The 19,694-nt window shown below is 44.0% G+C and overlaps 1 protein-coding gene across 1 annotated transcript in view; it reads left to right on the top strand.

The window, feature by feature from the left end:
• The first annotated feature begins 8,127 nt into the window (after nt 1-8,127).
• Nucleotides 8,128-19,694, top strand: part of chl1a (cell adhesion molecule L1-like a) — a 69,480-nt gene continuing 57,913 nt past the window's right edge. The window contains exon 1 of the mRNA XM_031566947.2: nt 8,128-8,293. The gene's annotated coding sequence lies outside the window, so the exon portion shown is untranslated. The remainder of the gene's footprint in view (nt 8,294-19,694) is intronic.

The following is a 19,694-nucleotide window of genomic DNA, read 5'->3' as shown; positions in this document are numbered from 1 at the left end:
ACATACACACACAGAGAGAGAGAGACGAGCACACACATACACACACAGAGAGAGAGAGAGAGACGTGCACACACATACACAGAGAGAGAGAGAGAGACGTGCACACACATACACAGAGAGAGAGAGAGAGACGAGCACACACATACACACACAGAGAGAGAGAGAGAGAGAGATGAGCACACACATACACACACAGAGAGAGAGAGACGTGCACACACATACACACACAGAGAGAGAGAGACGAGCACACACATACACACACACACACACACACACACACAAACACACTCACACACACACACACACACACACACACACACACACAAACTCACTCACACACACACACACACACACACACACACACACACACACACACACGTGAGCAAATGTTTAGTACTAGTCAGATAGCAAAGTTCAGACAATAAATGAAGCAAGCTCGACTGAAGGAAAAATCCCCAGGCTTTGTGTCAAACGTGTGTTGAGCTGAGATATTGAGGTCAGAAAAAAGCACTTGGCATGGCCACATGAAAAACTCCCCCTGTAGGGAGGTGTAATTCATTCCAACATGTGACTGAGTAGGTCTGCGTCAGATCGAAGTAATATAAGGCAGAAAAAAAGTACGTTATTAACGTTCTTTCTCTTTCTCTTTTCTCCCCGGACTATATTTATATGAATCCCCAGGTGGTTTCAGAAACCATTCACCAGCGATCTGACATTCTTAGTTATTTTTTCCCCCGCATGAATGATTGCTGATCAGCTTTAAGCTTTAATTCTGGTCTCTATACTTTTTTTCTGCCCTGTTATAATATTAATTTCAATGCGCACACCGCACAGCAGTAATGAGTTGCTGCGCCCCTCATTAAGTTTGTCACTCCGTAAGATCTGACATATTTGCTTGCCTTTAAGTCTCTCTTGAGTGATGGCTGAAGAATAATACATTTGTCTTCTAAATGCACCGGTGAGTATTTCCATATGAGACGTGCGCGATGATGAATAACGCACCAGAATTAATTGGTATACTGTACAGGAAGCAATGCTCTGGTTCGATGTTTCAAAAAAATCTAATTTGGAATTGAAATGAAAAAAGTAAAATAACATTTTACTTGAACTCTTAATCGGAAGACAAGCATATTCATGCCAGATGACATACAGTACACAACAAAAGTGAGTATAGTCCTGGGAAACATCACATATACGTCAAATGATTAAAAATAGTGTCACTTTACAGTAATTGCATTACCTCTACAGTAGGTGTTTAGTTAAACAGCACAGTTCCAGCTCTATGTAAAATGAAATGTAAAATGAAATGACAGGCCCCACATTAGGAACTCACAATGTGACAGTCTGCATACCTTTCAGTGGTGAGATTCAAATCTTTTATTTTTTCAATACTCAATGTCCTTGTACTTACATACTGTATGTCCACCTTTATTTTCGATGATGGCTCATTCCTCCTCGACACGGAGGGTGACCGCAGTTGCAAACATTTCTGCGGAGATGTTTTGTCATTCTTCAGAGACATTCTTCAGTCTTCAGCTGCTTTCTGCCGGAGGGGTTGTGTTGCTCTCCTTTCATCTCTAAAATACCTCAAAGGTGTTCAGGTGATCCAACAGATTCATATACTTGGCCAGGTCATAGTTTTTTTGTCCTCTTCAGAAACTCTTTTTGGTGATTTTGGCAGTGTGCTTTGGATCATTATCTTGGTAGAATATGAATCTTTCGCCAAGATTCTGGGGAATGGGAGTCATATTGTCTGTCAGTATTTTAGTATATCCTTAGGCATTAATAGTGCCATCTATAAATGTCATCTCCCCAACACCTTAAGCACTCATGCAGCCCCATATCACCACACTCCCACCTCCATGCTTCACTGTCAGGACTATGCATTGGCTGTGGCAGTCCTGGCCAGGTTCCAACATGCTGGACCACATCTGAGCCATTTGACCAAAGAATGTGCTCCCAACATTCACCCGGCTTCTTTTCATCTTCTTTAACAAAGTTTAATGCCGCAGGTTTATGCCACAGAGAAATCAAGTTTTTTTTTCTTTCTTTCTTAGACACCGTCAATAGAGGTTGACATTATGCAATATCCTTCGCTCAGTCTGAGCTGTCACAGAAACACAGATTTCCATTGATAACCCCTGAGCCGAGTCTGGAGCATTCGCCCATCTGTTTCCAGAGCTAGAGTGTGCAAGCAGTCCACTGTCTGTGGTGTCATTTCACGAGGACAGCCACTGCGGCTCTGGTTAGCGGTACTGTGGCTCATTCGAAACCTCCTGATTACTGCTGCAACTGGGGTAATCACTTTTGGTGCATTGAGATTCTACTTTGAGGCCTGCATTTTCAATATAGTCTTCCGATATAGTATTTTGTTTTTGATTGTTCATAGGAAATACTATACTTGTCAACTTAAAAAATAATGCATTTATTGAGAGATGATACAATTTTGAACCATACAATATTAAAGTGATATTACGCAGGGGTGTACTCCTGTTGTATACTGTGTTCTTGTGTTCTATCATAGAATGTTATGACAGTCCCAGCCCAGTGATATAAGTATCCCTTTACCATTATTGGGAATGGTCCTGACAGCTTTAAAAATATATTATTACAACTTGTCAGTACATAAAATGAGCTGTAATACACAATACAATTCTGAGAAATGTCAGGACAGTTACTGACAATGAGAACATTAACGTCACCTTAATTACAGGATCAAGTTTCTTTCATAACATAAATTGCTAGATTCTCCTGAACAATACGCTTCCTAAGTGTATGGCATGAGGTCTTTTAGAAGCAGAACTGGATTCAGGCTTTGTTCCTCACTCTTTTATTCAGTCCTCGGTATTTGGACTACTTAATAGCGTACTCACCTTATTTGTTTTGAAGGATGGTTAGCAGAGACATGTTCGTGGACAATGGACTAATGATTGCTCTGTCAGGAGCTTGTCAGTACACTGTATGGGGCAGGGTTGGCCCTCTTCTCATCTCTCTTTCATCAAATGTCTCTTCCATTCCTTCGCTCAGGAATAACCTTGATGAAAACATAGGTTGCACCTGGGTTCTTCATTTTCTTCCCTCTTATGTATTACTGAGGGAAAGATATAGTAACAGTGACCATGATTTTCAGGGCCGAGTGTTTGAGCTAGATTAATTTGCTATACAACTTCCTTTGCAGACTATTATATACTGTATATATAATAGTTCTATGGGCAGGATATTGAATTTGGCGGACCAGTATAAAGGCCTGTGTGGTAATGTACAGCAACAGCACAGACCCTCACAGACCCTCACAGACCCTCACAGACCATCACCAACTAGCAGCAACAAAACATAGTGTGCTCCTATGGTCTTGACTACTTCTGTGCTGCATACTCAAAGACTATGGATAAAGCATTAATTTTGCAGTTTGCAATTATTTATTAGATTTTTAATTTGAATTAATCCAGTTAAAAATCCAGTTTCTGATTCATCCACCATTCTTATTCCCTTTCCGTATTCAGTGGCACACCTGTAAAGATGAGTCTTATTGGCTAAGGTTGAGCTTCCTGTGTAGCTAGCTAACTACCAGTGCCGAGCTACCGCTGCGTCGATGCAGTTCAGTGATGCTTTTATTTATTTATTCACCACTGGCTTATTGCCACTTGGACCTACGTTCAAGGCAAATATGCGAGTTGAGAGGGGGTACGGCCTAGAATAATTTGGGGTACATAGCACTGGGCAGGAGCTCGGGAACATGCTGGGCAGTATAGGTGTTTTATTTTAAGAAATAGTCTACAGAGGTTGAGTTTTTTCAGGATGACCACAATGCCGAGCCATCCCCCCGCAGCCAGAGACATATGCGAGGGAGTTTGCAGTTCCGCGGGCAGACGGAGGATTCTTCTCCCCTGACACCTCAACAGCGTCTCCTGCCGAGTCCGCCCACTGAGATGCCAGGAGAAGTGGCAAATGAGCACAATAATCTGGCCTTCGCCGCGTCGCTGTACCGGACCTCCTGCCGAGGCCTCAAAGAGATCAGGCAGCCAGACCTGCATACGAATCAGACGAGGCACACAGCTGCCTCCAGCCTTGCCTAACTGCCCCAGGGGTTGTGCAGGAGGAGGTGAAAACAGTTATGTTTTCTCTATTTCTTTAGTTTTCTTTGACATTCTTTCAGGAAGACCAACACCAAGTACTCCAGTGAGAACTGAAAAAAAAACACCAAGACAAAATCAACATAAAAAAATCAATGTTTACACAGTAAAGTAGACTGTAGATATTGATTATCTACCCCTCTACAGTTCAACACTCTGTAGGCTCAAGTCTTTAAAAATTACATATCTGCCTAGGTAGGTTGCTGAAATGGCCGCACAATAGCCATCAGTGACGACTCGGAGGCTTGTAAGGCAGGACAGCAGTGAGCGTTCTAACCATGATCCATTACAGTGAAAACCCATCACGTTTTTGGCCCCAGTGACTGATAGTCGAGCGTTCCTGCCCAACTGGCTCAAGTACATAAAAAAGCGTGTTTGTTCCAGTGAAAAGAACAGAGACAGCCTCGATGATGGATACAGTCTTGCTTCCAGGCTCCTTCCGAGGCTCTGTGTCGGGATGTCAAAGGAGTCGGGAGCTTTCAGAAAAGTTCCAAGAGACGTTGTTCCCAGAGAGCCAGGCACCCATGGCCTGGGCTCCCAGTGCTAATAAGCTGAAGGACAGTAATGGCCACACTAATGGGCCCAGCGGTCCACTCTCTTGGAACCAAAAACAACCTCTGACAGGCTCACTGGAAAGGATCCTTTTTCTGCCGTAATGAGTTACTAAGAGACATCTGGTGCTTTCAGATGTGCGTCAGTGCTTTGAGTGAAGTTAAGGGTGTGTTTGAAAAAGAGAGTGTGTGTAAAGATGAAGTCTGAGTGAAGTTAAGGATGTTTTTCAAAAATGTGTGTGAAGACGAGGTTTGACTGAAGTTAAACATGTGTTTTTTTAAGAAGTGTGTCTAAAGACAGTGCCATCTTAAAAGTAGTTTCCAAGTCAGTCGTCAGATTTCCAGAGCTGAGAGAATATATCTAAAGTTGGGTACTCTGATTACGTACAGCACATAATGTTTTTTTATATACACTAGAGGGCAGTGTTGAGCTAAATGAGTGTTTAATATTCAAACACTGGCATTTTCCCCCTGCACAAGCCTAACACAAAAGATATATGCACATAACCTTAAGGTCACATGCTGGTGTAAATTTTCCACAACCCTTTTATCATTGCAGTCATATAACACATGTTTACCATCTGACCAACAGCAATTTAAATTTAGTAAAGCAGGCATATTGTGGGCCGTGTAAGTTTGCATGGTCAGTGATGTAAAGAATGCATATGTTTTTCCTTTTGTTCAAAACAATCCTGAAGGCTGATCTATAAAACGCTCCGGTGGTCTCTCTTTCTGAACTAAATGAGACATAGAAAAATGTGGCTGTTAATTGACTTCCTAGGTTCCACACGTCCTGCATCACCATGACAACTAGAAGGCATTTTTTTTCTCCTTCTTTTTTTTCTTCTTCTCAATGGCAGTCAAGGCAGACATAGGGCCTTTAAAGCACGGCTCACAAAAAACTCAGATCTTTCTCAAAACTGCTCAGCAAAACCTGTGACAATTCCCGACCCCAAAATTGGGTTCAGCATTCAACCACACAAAAGCATACTGCCTAGAAATGCTCTCATGAAATGGGGGAAGCTGAAGGGGGGCGGTGAACACAGTGATGGAAGTTAGAGCTTCAGTTGGGTGGGGGGTGGGGGCGTGGGGGCGTGGGGGGCGTTCTACGACTTTTGTCATGGATTCAAATAAAAAAGCAGACTGGCTTTTAGTGCTTGGGGTGTTTTGAAGGCTGCTTGGACGACAAGCAAGTGCAGTGGCATCTTACAAAGTTCTTTCAAATAAGAAAAGAAGGACAAATAATCACTGGGAAGAGAAGCAGCAGATTTGTTTTAAAGTAATCACAGAGCAGTGGAAACTACACTAACATTTGGTAATGGGTATTTCTGTGAACTCTGACCTTACCTTCTCCCAGGGTGAAGCACAGACTACAGGACATCTGTGGTTGGCACGCGCCATGTTCACTGCTCAGATTTAATCTGAATGTGTAGAAACATTACAAATTACAAAGTACACATTACAAAAGTGTATCTGGTGTGTGTGTGTGTGTGAGTGTGTGCGTGTGTGTGTGTGTGTGTGCGTGTGTGTGTGTGTGTGTGTGTGCGTGTGTGTGTGTGTGTGTGATTTATGTACCTCTGAGGGAGAGGGAGTTGCTGCATATGTTAGTGTGTGTGTGTGTGTGTGTGTGTGTGTGTGTGTGTGTGTGTGTGTGTGTGTTCCTGAATGACCCCAGTAAGTAAAGGTTTAATTCACTAAATGAAATGCCCTACTAAATGTTGTCCATCACTGAACAGCATTAAAACTGAGTATGACACATGTTCTGATATTCTGTTTCTAAACTCTAACCTTCTAATTTCTGTTCTCTCCCATATAGTAGGACATTTGCCTTGGAAATGCTGCTGGCTGTGACAACATTGTTTCTCGTCACCATAACCTAGAATTATATATACACATATAAGGCAACTTATCTCCCTGCAGAAGCCCTTTGCTTACAGCTGCCCATTCCGACCAAACTACTACACACAAATCACACTCTGCTTATAATACACTGTGTGCCAGCCTACTACCCATCATATAAACAAATGCCATCATTGAGCTAGTTTTCTGCTTGTCCTTATAATAGTGACCTTATGAGGACACTGTATACTCACTAAGCTGTTCTACAACCAATACTTTGAATGCTGGCTCTCTCCATTTTGATCCACTATTAATTCAGTATATTTCATGTATATACCTTCTTCGATGTTTCTTGGAATCATGTATGTATCATGTACACATGCCACATGTGTGCTAATATGTTTTATCCTCTGATACGTGTATGAATCCATTTGCTTGCTCCTGATTCTCTCTTCTCCTTCTCTCCTTCCTTCCCTTCATCCCCCCTCCCTCCCTCCCTCTCTTTTCTATCTCTATCTCTCTACCCGGCCGGCCCCAAGCAGATGGGTCCCCCCTTTGAGCTGAGGTCAAGATGCTCAAGATTTCTTCCTGTTAAAAGGGAGATTTTCCTTGCCCCAATCGCTTTAGTGGCTCTGGGCTCTGTAAAGCGCCTAGAGGCAATTTCAATGATTATTGTCCCTATATACATACAATTGAATTGAACTGGCTAGGAAAAAAAGTGCAATTACACTACAGTATATAGACATTCTGTGAGGCACTTCAAAATATACAATTCCGTGATATCTGCTGCCAGCAAAAATGCTTCATCCTTGGAGTATTCACTGGAACCGTGATTAAGATCAACAAAGGTTAAGTGACAGCTAAATTGCATCTTGCGTAAATTGGTTGTTTTGTGTGGAGCTGTGCAATGAGCTTTTATTGAAGCATGCAATCTAAGCATTTATTCCATGTAGCACTACCCACCCACCCACCGTCCACACACACACACACACACACACACACACACACACACGCATGCACTACACCCCCACACCCCCAAGGCAGACGCTGAACCAAGGGAATAAGCATTTTTCATCCTGAGCTTCTTTCCTTGATGTTCTGAGGTGTTGCACGGCACAGATGTACAAACGTATAGCTGAGTCTGCGCTTTCGTGAGTATCTGGTTTCTGCAACCAACAGTATAGTGCAGCACTTCGCACAGAGCATTAGAACACATTTTATCCCCACATTTCGTTGTAGTATAGTTGTGTATATATCTATGATTTTTTTAATTGGTAGAAAGAAATGCCCAGATCTAGCGCAATAAAATGTACATATGCAATGTGCTGATCTGATTTCAAAACATCATGTAGCTGTCTCAGGTGCTGAAATGATCACCCTGTCACCGATGTTAATATTAAAGGAATATTTCTGCAGATATATTGGGATAGTGAGTCATTATTTGCACTAAAAACTAGACGATTTTTAGACTTTATTTTAAACGTAAATGTGAGCTACTTCAAAAATATTCAATCCAATCTTTCCTTTGGGAGGTCTTAGTGGCACCTCCTTCCTACATTTTTTTTTGTTTTCCACGAGTCCCTGAAAAGTTTCTATTCCGGTCACGACCGTTTCTAGCGCGTGTGCGCTTGTTGAAGGTGTTTTTTCCCCTGGTGCTGACTACTGTCCAACTAACGAGCTAGCGAACTTTCCTTTAACTTTATTGCTTTTGTTCACTTGGGTGCTGACGGACTTTCTGAAGGCGAATGCAGTGGATAAAACGTTACAGAGGTGAGGTACTGTCAAACTGCATTTTGAAATGAGTTTTAGGGGAGTCATATGGCTTTTTAGAATAATGTTGTCAGTTATCTTACGTTGACTCTCAAGAGAGCAGCAGCATCCTAATGAAACAAAACGTCTAATTTTCACCTCAAAGTGTGTTTTATTTCGTTTTGTTGTTAGACTTTTTAAAAACCCAAGCGACTAATTATGAATGCAAATACGGTACAGCACTCTGTGTGTGGTCCAACCCGTTTGCCATCATTTCAATCCTGTTGATGTAACTTAAAGCTGGATAAAATTCACTGTGTAGTCTGCACGCCAAGCAAAACACAGCATGTGTGTGTTGTTAGTGTATATAGTGACACATATTTGGCTTGAACCTCAAGTTTGTGAATCACTCTTGAGTTGCAAGATTTGTTAGTGTTGAATATTTTGGAATTGGTGCCAACCAAAGTGCTTAGTGCTTTGCTTGCATATAGAGGAACGTTGCAAACCGCGGTAAATCTTTGAAAGAGGTCTTCTCTATTTTATAATCTGAAATCAGCCAAAATGTTCATCATTACAACACATTACAACACCACAGTATATTTTGACATGCACGTTGAGCATTCAAATCGGAAGATAACACTTTGGGGGTTTGTTAAATGAAGCAGTTGTAGGCACATTTTACATGCTTCCCCTCGTTTCAAGCACGGGTCGCTTAGGGCACCGGCCATCGTTTGTCCGTGGGAGCCTGGCCATTCAGCTCTCCGCAGCTTTGTACAGAGAAATAGGTCGAGCCGCTTTCATTGTGACCCGACTTGACTGGGAACGGGTAATTGGGAAATCCACGGATACGCCAACACCCTGCTGTGATATTAGCACTAGTGCTGAAGTCCTTTACATTAACAACAGGAACCTGTTACTGTCACAGCCGCCTTCAGGGGCCTCTCCGCCTCTCTCTCTCTCTCTCTCTCTCTCTCTCTTTCTCTCTCCTTCTCCTTCTCCCTCTTTCACAGAAGCCCAAAGACCAAGCATACAAAGGGATAGAAACAGCCACACAAGCACACACATATCCCGATTTGCAGGACACACACAAATCTCTCTCTCTCTATCTCTCTCTCACTCTCACTCTCTCTCTCTCACACACACACACACACACACCGACAAACACACACACATTGCAAAACGGTGTGGCTAGATCACCAGTGGTGACAAAGGTGTCAGTTTTGATGAACGACAACGGGGCTGGAGTAACTCAAAAAGTGTTTTGTGCGTAAACGGTGGTCCTCGGTGAGACTCATTAGGTGGGAATTTCTGAATGAATGATTAACTAACACGACTGAGATTAATGATGGGCTCTCCGTCTGCTTTCTGATGTGTAATGAAATTGACCTTCTGTGTTCAGCTCTCAGCCCCTCAGCCGAACAGCCCCCCCACGCATTCAAAAATATCCCCATCACATTCAGAACAACGGCACAAAGTGACCAGCGAGCCAATGAACCTTTGGCAAAGATGGGCTCCAGTCTCGGATCATCAACAATGCGTCGCAGAAACAACATCCCAAAGCCCCATTGATAATAGCCAAATAACCTCCGCAATTCTTCGCAGAAGACGAGGCCATGTAGATCTGTAATAAAGCCCCACCCCACCCCTCTCCATCTTCCTGGGTTTAGGGGTTGTTCATGTCTGGGTTTGGATTATGGGGGCCTGTTTCAGGGATAAAGCCCTGACTGAAGCCCTGCTCATTTCCCCAAAGTCAGTCTGCAAGGGGTTGGGCCCCCCTTGTGTGTTTAGTAAACACTGAGTTTAAGCACAATGGCTTGTAAGAGTGGGCGTCCTATTTAGTGCGGCGAGCTGGTATTGTGTTGGGTGGCAGGGCAGGAGAAGAGAGAAGAGAGGGCTCTCTGTGGTCTGGAGTCACCCCCTAATGTAGTGTATCTTCTCAGGGACAGGGTTCCTCCCTAACCCCGGTTCCCACTGCAGTTTGTTGGGAGTTTGTTGTTTGTGGTTATTGCTGACAACAAAGACTTTGTCTCCAGGGACAAAATGACTGAAAACATGCAGTCACTGTGTGTACTTACTCATACATACTATGGGCAATAGACTGCATTTGCACAGCACATTTCTTAGGAGCATACATAGCCTTTTACAATAAATGCCTCATATTCACACGCACACACACATTTACACACACACACACACACACACACACACACACACACACACACACACACTCACTCACACACCAGTGCACACACAAACATGCTAAAACTTGTACAAACAGGGACACGCACACACTCACGCAAACAAGTAGTACATACACATAAACTCATATACACCCTCCAAATACACACACACACACACATACAGCCCTCCCCAAACATTCACACACACAGCTTGACTAGCCTGTATCATGAATCTCTTGCCATCGACATATTGTACAGTGTTTGTATTTTTGCACCATTGCCTGCAGGAATATGTGAAAAAGATTAGAGGCAGAGAGGCTGTTGTTGTTGATTAGAGGCTGTTGTAATGTGCTCAGCATCTATTAGTATAGTTATCTGGCTCTCCCCGTAATGCATGCAAGCCAAGCACATTTTCTGAGGTTTGTTTAGTTTTCTTTTTTTCCCCCCTCTAGACTTTAATGCATAATAATGTGCTTCTCAGCACGAGGGTTAGTGTGTCTAATTTGTTAAATGGTTAGAATAATAGTTCTGGAGAGAGTTGTGTTACCGTTGGAGACCTCGGGCTGCACCTCTATTTCAGGTGTGTGAAGTATTCGCATTTGTTTGCCTTGCTAATGTCACATGAATGCTGTGCAATACCATGAAGTACTTTGGCCATGTCTGATAGCGAATACAAAAGGCAACCCCTGTTTCATGCCAAAAAAAAAAAAACCTCCATTCATTCAAGACACAGAGAAAACAGGACTTGGGTTATTAAGGCCTGAATGGACTATTTGTAAAGATTTACACCATGCAAAGTCCTTTCTAACCAAGTTCGAGATAAGGCTTTGTACTGTATCGTTGGTTGAGGTTATGGAATGTATGGAGTAGATAACACAGGCGTGCTTTATGTCTGCTTGAGTGAACTCTAATGCATCCGCCGCCATTTATCATCTTTTCTAACAGTCGCTTGTGAACCGCCAGCAATTCATATTTAAAGCGATAGCGAAGAAAGCGCCCCTTTCTGCCGCCACTTCCCCTGTTTTCACACTGTGTGACAGGCTCCTGCTGTGAGCTGCACATTCAGATCTTGGTGTCCTCACAGAGAGGAGAGGAGAAGAGAGGAGAGGAGAGGACAGGAGAGGAGAAGAGAGGAGAGGAGAGGAGAGGAGAGGAGAAGAGAGGAGAGGAAAAGGGAGGAGAGGACAGGAGAGGAGAGGAGAGGAGACACACTCAGAAGCTTCCTGCTCTATGGAAGGCTTCCCTCACGCTAATTAGGTTAAATGTGCAGGGTCTCTACAAACATTGTGTGTTTACTTTTCAAACATCTGTTTGTAATGACAGGGGTAATGATATGATACGTGTGGTTTGTTTAAACTGTAGTGGAGTGCTGCCGCTGCCTCTCCCCCTCATCGCTCCTTTAAGCCTACTGTACAGAGGAACAAAAATGACCAAAAAACTTTTTCTGACAAAAAACTTTCCCTGACAGAAACCATGACAATCCCCCTTGCCTCAAAGCACATGTCGCACACTGTGTTCTGATCGCGTAAATGTGTTAGTTAGTCTTTGTGGGCTCTTTTCTGTCCTGGTTTGGCACGTAGACGGTGTTAGTTAGTCTTTGTGGGCTCTTTTCTGCCCTGGTTTGGCACTTAGACGCAGAAAGGAGAGGAAAGGAGAGGAGAGGAGAGGAGAGGAGAGGAGAGGAGAGGGGAGGAATGTGACTGGAATCTCCAGCACTCTTTTTGTATGTCCCTCTCATCACGCGCCCTCTTTGTCTCGACCCCCCTGCAACACGGTTGCCCTGGTTTCCTGTCCGCGGCCCTGCAGCCCTGTCACCTGAAAGGCAGACGAGGGAGAGGAGACACAATCCTTCCTGCTGGCCGTGTCTAATGTAATTACCTTCTCCCTCCCGAGCCTCACACATCTCCTCTCCTCTCCTCTCCTCTGCTCCGCTCCGAGACAGAGACAGAGAAAGAGAAAGTAATATTCTCCTCTCCTCTCCCCTCAGTCCAGCTGACTACTGGGGCCAGTGGAACACAGGGATCCGGGAACAGGGCAATATTCTGGCACACACACACACACACACACACACACACACACACACAAACACACACACACACATACACACACAAATGTGTGCACTCTCTCTGTCTCTCTCTCACACACACACACACACACACACACACACACACACACACACACACACACATGCACACCCATACATTACACACACACACACACACAAATGTGTGCACTCTCTCTCTCTCTCTCTCACACACACACACACACCCACACACGTGCACATAGACACACACACACACACACACACACACATACACACAGACACAAATGTGTGCACTCTCTCTCTTCCTCTCTCTCACACATACACACACAAATACACACATAGAAGCTCCGGCACCTCAGTTTTGGCGGGTGCTTGGACAAGCTCTTCCTCATTCATAGGAACAATGGTGGGCATTGGGAGCAGCGAGCTCTGACATGGTGTTCTGCCGTTTGGAGGGCTCTCCACTCCATTCAGAGGGGGCTCCTGCTGTCAAACACTGGCCTCTCTGTTTCCCCGGAGCCTGGATGGCCCTTCATATCAAACCTGTAGTACAAGGAATGTTCAAATAGCGCTCCCCGCTGATAATATTTCCCAGACCTTCAAACATGTTGTAAACACTCTTTCTCCTCTGGCATCCCCCGCTGCTGTCTCCCCTGGGCAGAGTAGTTTTATGTGTATGTGTGTGTGTGTGTGTGTGTGTGTGTGTGTATGTGCGCCTCACACTGTGTGTGAGTGTGCACGCATGTGTGAATGAGTCTGTCTGAATGTTCATCTCTGCCTGTCTCTGTGTGAGTGTGTGTGTGTGAGTTCATCTCAGGCGTGTGTGGGTGGGTGTGTGTGTTCGTCTCAGGCGTGTGCGGATGTGTGTGTGTGTGGGTGGGTGTGTGTGTTCCTCTCAGGCGTGTGTGGGTGGGTGTGTTCATCTCAGGCGTGTGCGAATGTGTGTGTTTCTCTCAGGCGTGTGTATGTGTGTGTGTGTGTATGTGTGTGTGTGTGTTAGGGATGGGCATAATTCATCGACGATCGATTAATTGATCATTAAGAATTTCCTCGATGAAATTATTTTTTCATCGATTAAAACATGTTCTCCTGCGTAGTGTGCGTGTAATTTATTTATTTTAGGGCTGTCAAAGTTAACGCGTTATTCTATGAGATTATTGTGGCGGAGATTAATGCAATCAAATATTTGAACGCAGTTAACGCAACTTTGTTTACTTCCGGTGCACATTGACCCATGGCACGAAACCGCCCCTTGTCTGCAGTCAGTTAGATAGAAGAGACCGAGACGGTAGTTGAAGATGGAGAGAGCTGAGGGATTGTTGGGCGGAAAGTTTCTGTTTAAGAGGCAAAATGACAGAACAATCGACAAAACTAAAGTTGTATGTAGCATTTGTCAAGCTGAATGTAGCTATCACAGAAGCAGCTCGTGTTTAAGTTATCACCTTAATGCAAAGCACCCGACAGAAAGCAGTCCCAGGTTAGATGGTCGCCAACCCACACTCCACGACTTCTCTAGGAAATTAACTAGACCAGTCCGTGAAAAGGTTACCAACGCTGTAGCAGTTTAGGTTGCCGGTGACTGTCGGCCCATCAACATAGTTGAAGACGGTGGGCTGACTGAGGTGATTCGAATTGCTTCAGGGGACAATTCTTACGATTTACCGTCGAGGGGCACCATTGTGTCTCGCATACATTCCTTGGCTGATGGCGAGAGAGCACGAAAAAAATACAATTAAACAACAGTGTCTAAAATACACGCGTGATTACTCGTTAATTTATAAGATTTAGTCTTTAGAAGAAAACAAACTTTTAATCACGATGAATCTAGATGAATGAATTTCAAAATGTGAGATTAATTAGTTAGAGAGAAAAAAAAAACGAAGGTCAGTTGTGTTTATGAGCACCGGCTTCTAGCTGTCGGCTCCGCTGCTTAAGAGTACAGCAGCGCATATTTTCAAGTGTAACCATTGAACGGATCCCGTTTAACTGCCACAAGAGTTGTCCATCTTGTAAGTTTAACTGCCACAAGAGTTGTTCATCTGGTAATAAAGATCTCAATGAGGAAACACGCTGTGTTTTTTCTATTTTCACTGCATTTTAATATAGCCTATAAATAGTGAATTTTAATATAAAAATATTAATGATTAATCGAAAATCGATCGTTAATTCTCCCGACGATCGATTAAGACAATTTAATCGAATGCCCATCCCTAGTGTGTGTGTGTGTGTTCATCTCAGGCATGTGTGGGTGGGTGTGTTTTCATCTCAGGCGTGTGCGGATGTGTGCGGATGTGTGTGAGTGGGTGTGTGTGTGTGTTCGTCTCAGGCCGGTGTGGGTGTATGCGTGGATCTCTGTAGTCCACCGAGGAAGAGGTTGTAGTAATTTCAGATCATCATGTGCCACTTGCAGTGAAAGGATGCTGCGCTGTGACACACACACACACACACACACACACACACACACACACACACACACACACTGTTTGTTTCGCAGTGCGGCTGAGTTCGGCTGCAACTACTGCGACTCGGTTGCGCGTGTTTCACACTGCAGACGTTTCTGCTGCGGGCGCTGCTACTACCAGCCCTCTCTGTCTGCATTGAGTTTGCCTTTTATAGTGGGCGTCAATACACAATCAGTTTGGTATCATCCATCGCTGATGAGTGGTCCGAAAAGTGAAGACCAGAAAGTTGACCAGTTGTAAAATGAAAGCAGTCATGTGATTTTTGTTTACCCTTCTTCAGAGCGAGAGAGAGAGAGAGAGAGAGAGAGAGAAATGGAAAACTACTGCTCCTTACCTCCTGTTCTGTTAACTTGTGGATATAATGTAATTATAGCATATATATGTAATGATAGGGGTACACTGTACATGTACACATGTAGCCTCCACTTCCCCAGTTCATAGCAGTAGTGGAATGTGTCAGGTATGTTATGTTGCTGGTATGATGTGAGAGCTGCTTACCTCAAGCGTGAAATAAATTACATACCTAAACTCTCGGTGTGCATCTTGCGCAGGCAGTGTGCATGCTCTAACCTGTCAACACGAGCAGCTGGAATGAAAATCAACATGTAACGCAGGCCCCCCCCCACACACACACACACACTCACACACACTCACACACACACACACGCTCACTCACTCACACTCACACTCACACTCACACACACACACACCCCACACACACACACACACACACACACACACTCACTCACTCACTCACTCACACTCACACACACACATGGACGGATTAAGAAACCACGGGCCCCTGGGCCTGGACATGTTAAAGCCCCCCCCCCCCCTTCGCGAAAAAAAATTATTGTGGACTCGCAAAACAAGCACGCACACACAAACACCATTAGGCATATATATATATATTTTACCAACAATGTGAACAATTGGATTTAATAGTCGAATTAGATACTTTGGCTATTGTATTGGGAAAGTAAACAGGTCAAAGTTTACTCTGTAACATCCACCTTCGGTGCACTGCCCTGCTATTGTTTCTGACATTACATGTGACAGGGCAACAGCCGAGTGATTATTTTCCAAATTGAAACTGATTAAGACCTACCTGAGCAGCATGGGGCAGGAAAGGCTGAATGGGCTGATTATCCTGTCCATTGAAAGAGCAAATCTTGCATTTCCACTTTTATGTTTGAAAGGCGTCGTTCGGCAAGTATACTGTGCTCAGTCAGCTTGTAGGTCTTGACGTTCAGATTCTGCGCCTATCGTATCGTCTCGTCACATGATCAAATAGAGACTTGACATTGGCGAACAAGATACATATTACCCAGCAATCATCATTGCATATCTGTATATGACAAAAATAACAAATTAAACAAGAAACTATTCATTGAATTGAATTGAATCGGCTTTTTAATAGTTTCTATAGTGTATGTACGATAAGCATATAATTGTGTGATAGATTGCTACTGACGATTTCCCCTTAAAAATTAGGAAAACCATGACAGAGACAGGTTTGTCATTTTGAGGGAATATATAGCATAAGGTCTCCCTGGGAGTCCATAAAAAAATCATCCCTGATCACTGTCGCATTCAATTTGGACGCTTTGACATCCATATGTTCGAAAACATTTTGAAAACAGTGTCTGCCTTGCCTACGAACCTTCCGCACTGACTGCATTGTCTATAGTTGCGCACATGCACATTTTCTAACACAGCACAGGTACACTCAATTAAAGCCATTAGCAAATTAACAAAATACACCTTTTTCAACCACAAATAAGAGATACATAACAGCGACTTCACGCAGAGGCTCTGGCTTAGGGGCCCCTTGAGCTCATGGGCCCCTGGGCCTGGGCCCGGTAGGCCCGTTCGTTAATCCATCCCTGCACACACACACACACACACACACCCCCACACACACGCACCCCCCCCACACACACACACACACACAAGAGCATGCTGACTGCACACACTACCACCCAAACATCAACTGGGTCCATCACATATCGGATCAGGCCCAAACTTGGTCTGGGTCAGCTGGGAGGGTTTCGCCTGCGAATGTTTAGTATGTAAACACACGCTCCACACAGCTGTGTCAGCCTCTTGGGATGCCTGTTGGGATCTCTGTTTAGGCACACATGAATGATTCGGCACAGAATAACACAACAATTTCCCCATTCCTGTTTCTAATATGACAACAGTCATGATTGCCGACGCGTGCACACGTGGATTGACTGTAATATAGCTTTCAATTGCTTGTCAACTGTCAACTAAGCTGGACCTTAACCCTAACCTCAAATCCGAGGCCTAGAGTTACGTTTTTAATCCTCGTTGTCAGCCATGGGTCAACAAATGGCTTGTTGATTGTTTCTGATGGACCGTCAAGATAAAGTTAGGCCAGACAGCTCTAGTGCCTTCCATTTGGGGGGGGGGGGGTGTGCCTGCCTGTGCTCCCCTCGAACACAAGGTAAAGAAGCACAATCAGACAACGTGTGCATGTAGAGCGCTAACTTTGACAACCTCTTCAAGACCTTTACCTATACTCGTACCAGTAGCCCACTTGTGTTCACTGGGTAAGTGCAAAGTGTTTCCCCCTCACTGTGTTTGAAATACCTTTGATTATATGAGGGTACATATGCAGCGACAGGGAAGGTTTGATTATATGAGGGTACATATGCAGCCACGGGGAATGTTTAACTGGGTGGTTGCATCCCACCAACATTTAAGATTAATTTGCATAGTTCCTGTAGGTATTTCACTGCATTGATGAATATTCAAACAGAACTGGATTAGTGGTGAGTGGAGCTCTGTCAGTAGGCACAGTGATTTTAAAAGTAGGATTCTTTAAATGCGAGTTAATCGGAACACCATAACCCTTTTGGCAGCGGTGCCTATAACACCATAACCCTTTTGGCAGCGGTGCATATAACACCATAACCCTTTTGGCAGCGGTGCCTATAACACCATAACCCTTTTGGCAGCGGTGCCTGTAACACCATAACCCTTTTGGCAGCGGTGCCTATAACACCATAACCCTTTTGGCAGCGGTGCCTATAACACCATAACGGCTTTTGGCAGCGGTGCCTGTAACACCATAACCCTTTTGGCAGCGGTGCCTATAACACCATAACCCTTTTGGCAGCGGTGCCTATAACACCATAACGGCTTTTGGCAGCGGTGCCTATTAGGGATGGGCATAATTAATCGACGATCGATTAATTGATCATTAAGAATTTCATCGATGACATTATTTTTTCATAGATAAAACTAATGCATGTTCTGTTGCGTAGTGTGCGTGTAATTTTTTTTTTTAGGGGTGTCAAAGTTAACGCGTTATTCTATGAGATTATTGTGGCCGAGATTAATGCAATAAAATATTTGAACGCAGTTAACGCAACTTTGTTTACTTCCGGTGTGCGTTGACCCATGGCACGAAACCGCCGCGTGTCTGCAGTAAGTTAGATAGGAGAGACCGAGACGGTAGTTGAAGTTGGGGAGAGCTGAGGGATTGTTGGGCGGAAAGTTTCTGTTTAAGAGGCAAAATGACGGAACAATGGAGAAAACTAAAGTTGTATGTAGCATTTGCCAAGCTGAATGTAGCTATCACAGAAGCAGCTCGTCTTTAAGTTATCACCTTAATGCAAAGCACCCGACAGAAAGCAGTCCCAGGTTAGATGGTCGCCAACCCACACTCCACGACTTCTCTAGGAAAATAACTAGACCAGTCCGTGAAAAGGTTACCAACGCTGTAGCAATTTGGGTTGCCGGTGACTGTCGTCTCATCAACATAGTTGAAGACGGTGGGCTGACTGAGGTGATTCGAATTGCTTCAGAGGACAATTCTTCCGATTTACCGTCGAGGGACACCATTGTGTCTTGCATACATTTCTTGTATGAGGGCGAGAGAGCACGAAAAAAATACCATTAAACAACAGTGTCTAAAATACACGCTGTCTGAAGTGATTACTCGTTAATTTATAAGATTTAGTCTTTAGAAGAAAAACAAACTTTTAATCGCGATGAATTTAGATGAATGAATTAAAAAATGTGAGATTAATTAGTTATAGAAAAAAAAACAGAGGGTCAGTTGTTGATGTTTATGAGCACCGGCTTCTAGCTGTCGGCTCCGCTGCTTAAGAGTACAGCAGCGCATATTTTCAAGTGTAACCATTGAGCGGATCCCGTTTAACTAAGAGTTGTCCATTTTATAAGTTTAACTGCCACAAGAGTTGTTCATCTTGTAATAAAGATCTCAATGAGGAAACACGCTGTGTTTTTTCTATTTTCACTGCATTTTAATATAGCCTGGCTATAAATATTGAATTTTAATATAAAAATATTAATGATTAATCGAAAATCGATTGTTAATTCACCCGACGATCGATTAAGACAATTTAATCGAATGCCCATCCCTAGTGCCTATGGAAAGACTCATATGTGGAATAGGAGCAGAACAGTCAAGCTCAAGTCAGCTTTGAATGAAGAGAGGTGCAGCGCCCACAGCCCCAGGGAAAGGTGTAGCCACACACACACACACACACACACACACACACATGCACACAGCGGGACGACGGATGGCTGGTGCTATAGTGGACGGACACACACACACACACACACACACACACACACACAGCGGGGCGACGGAGGGCTGGTGCTATAGTGGACTTTGGGGAAGAGATGAGTGTGAGTCCATAATGAATCTCCAGAGCCGGAGAGGACGGGGCGGGAATCCA

Source organism: Clupea harengus, chromosome 4, assembly GCF_900700415.2.
Source record: "Clupea harengus chromosome 4, Ch_v2.0.2, whole genome shotgun sequence".
In the NCBI taxonomy this organism is placed as follows: Eukaryota; Metazoa; Chordata; class Actinopteri; order Clupeiformes; family Clupeidae; genus Clupea; species Clupea harengus.
The sequence above is the reverse complement of the archived record's forward strand: the minus strand, read 5'-3'. Positions and strand labels throughout refer to the sequence as shown.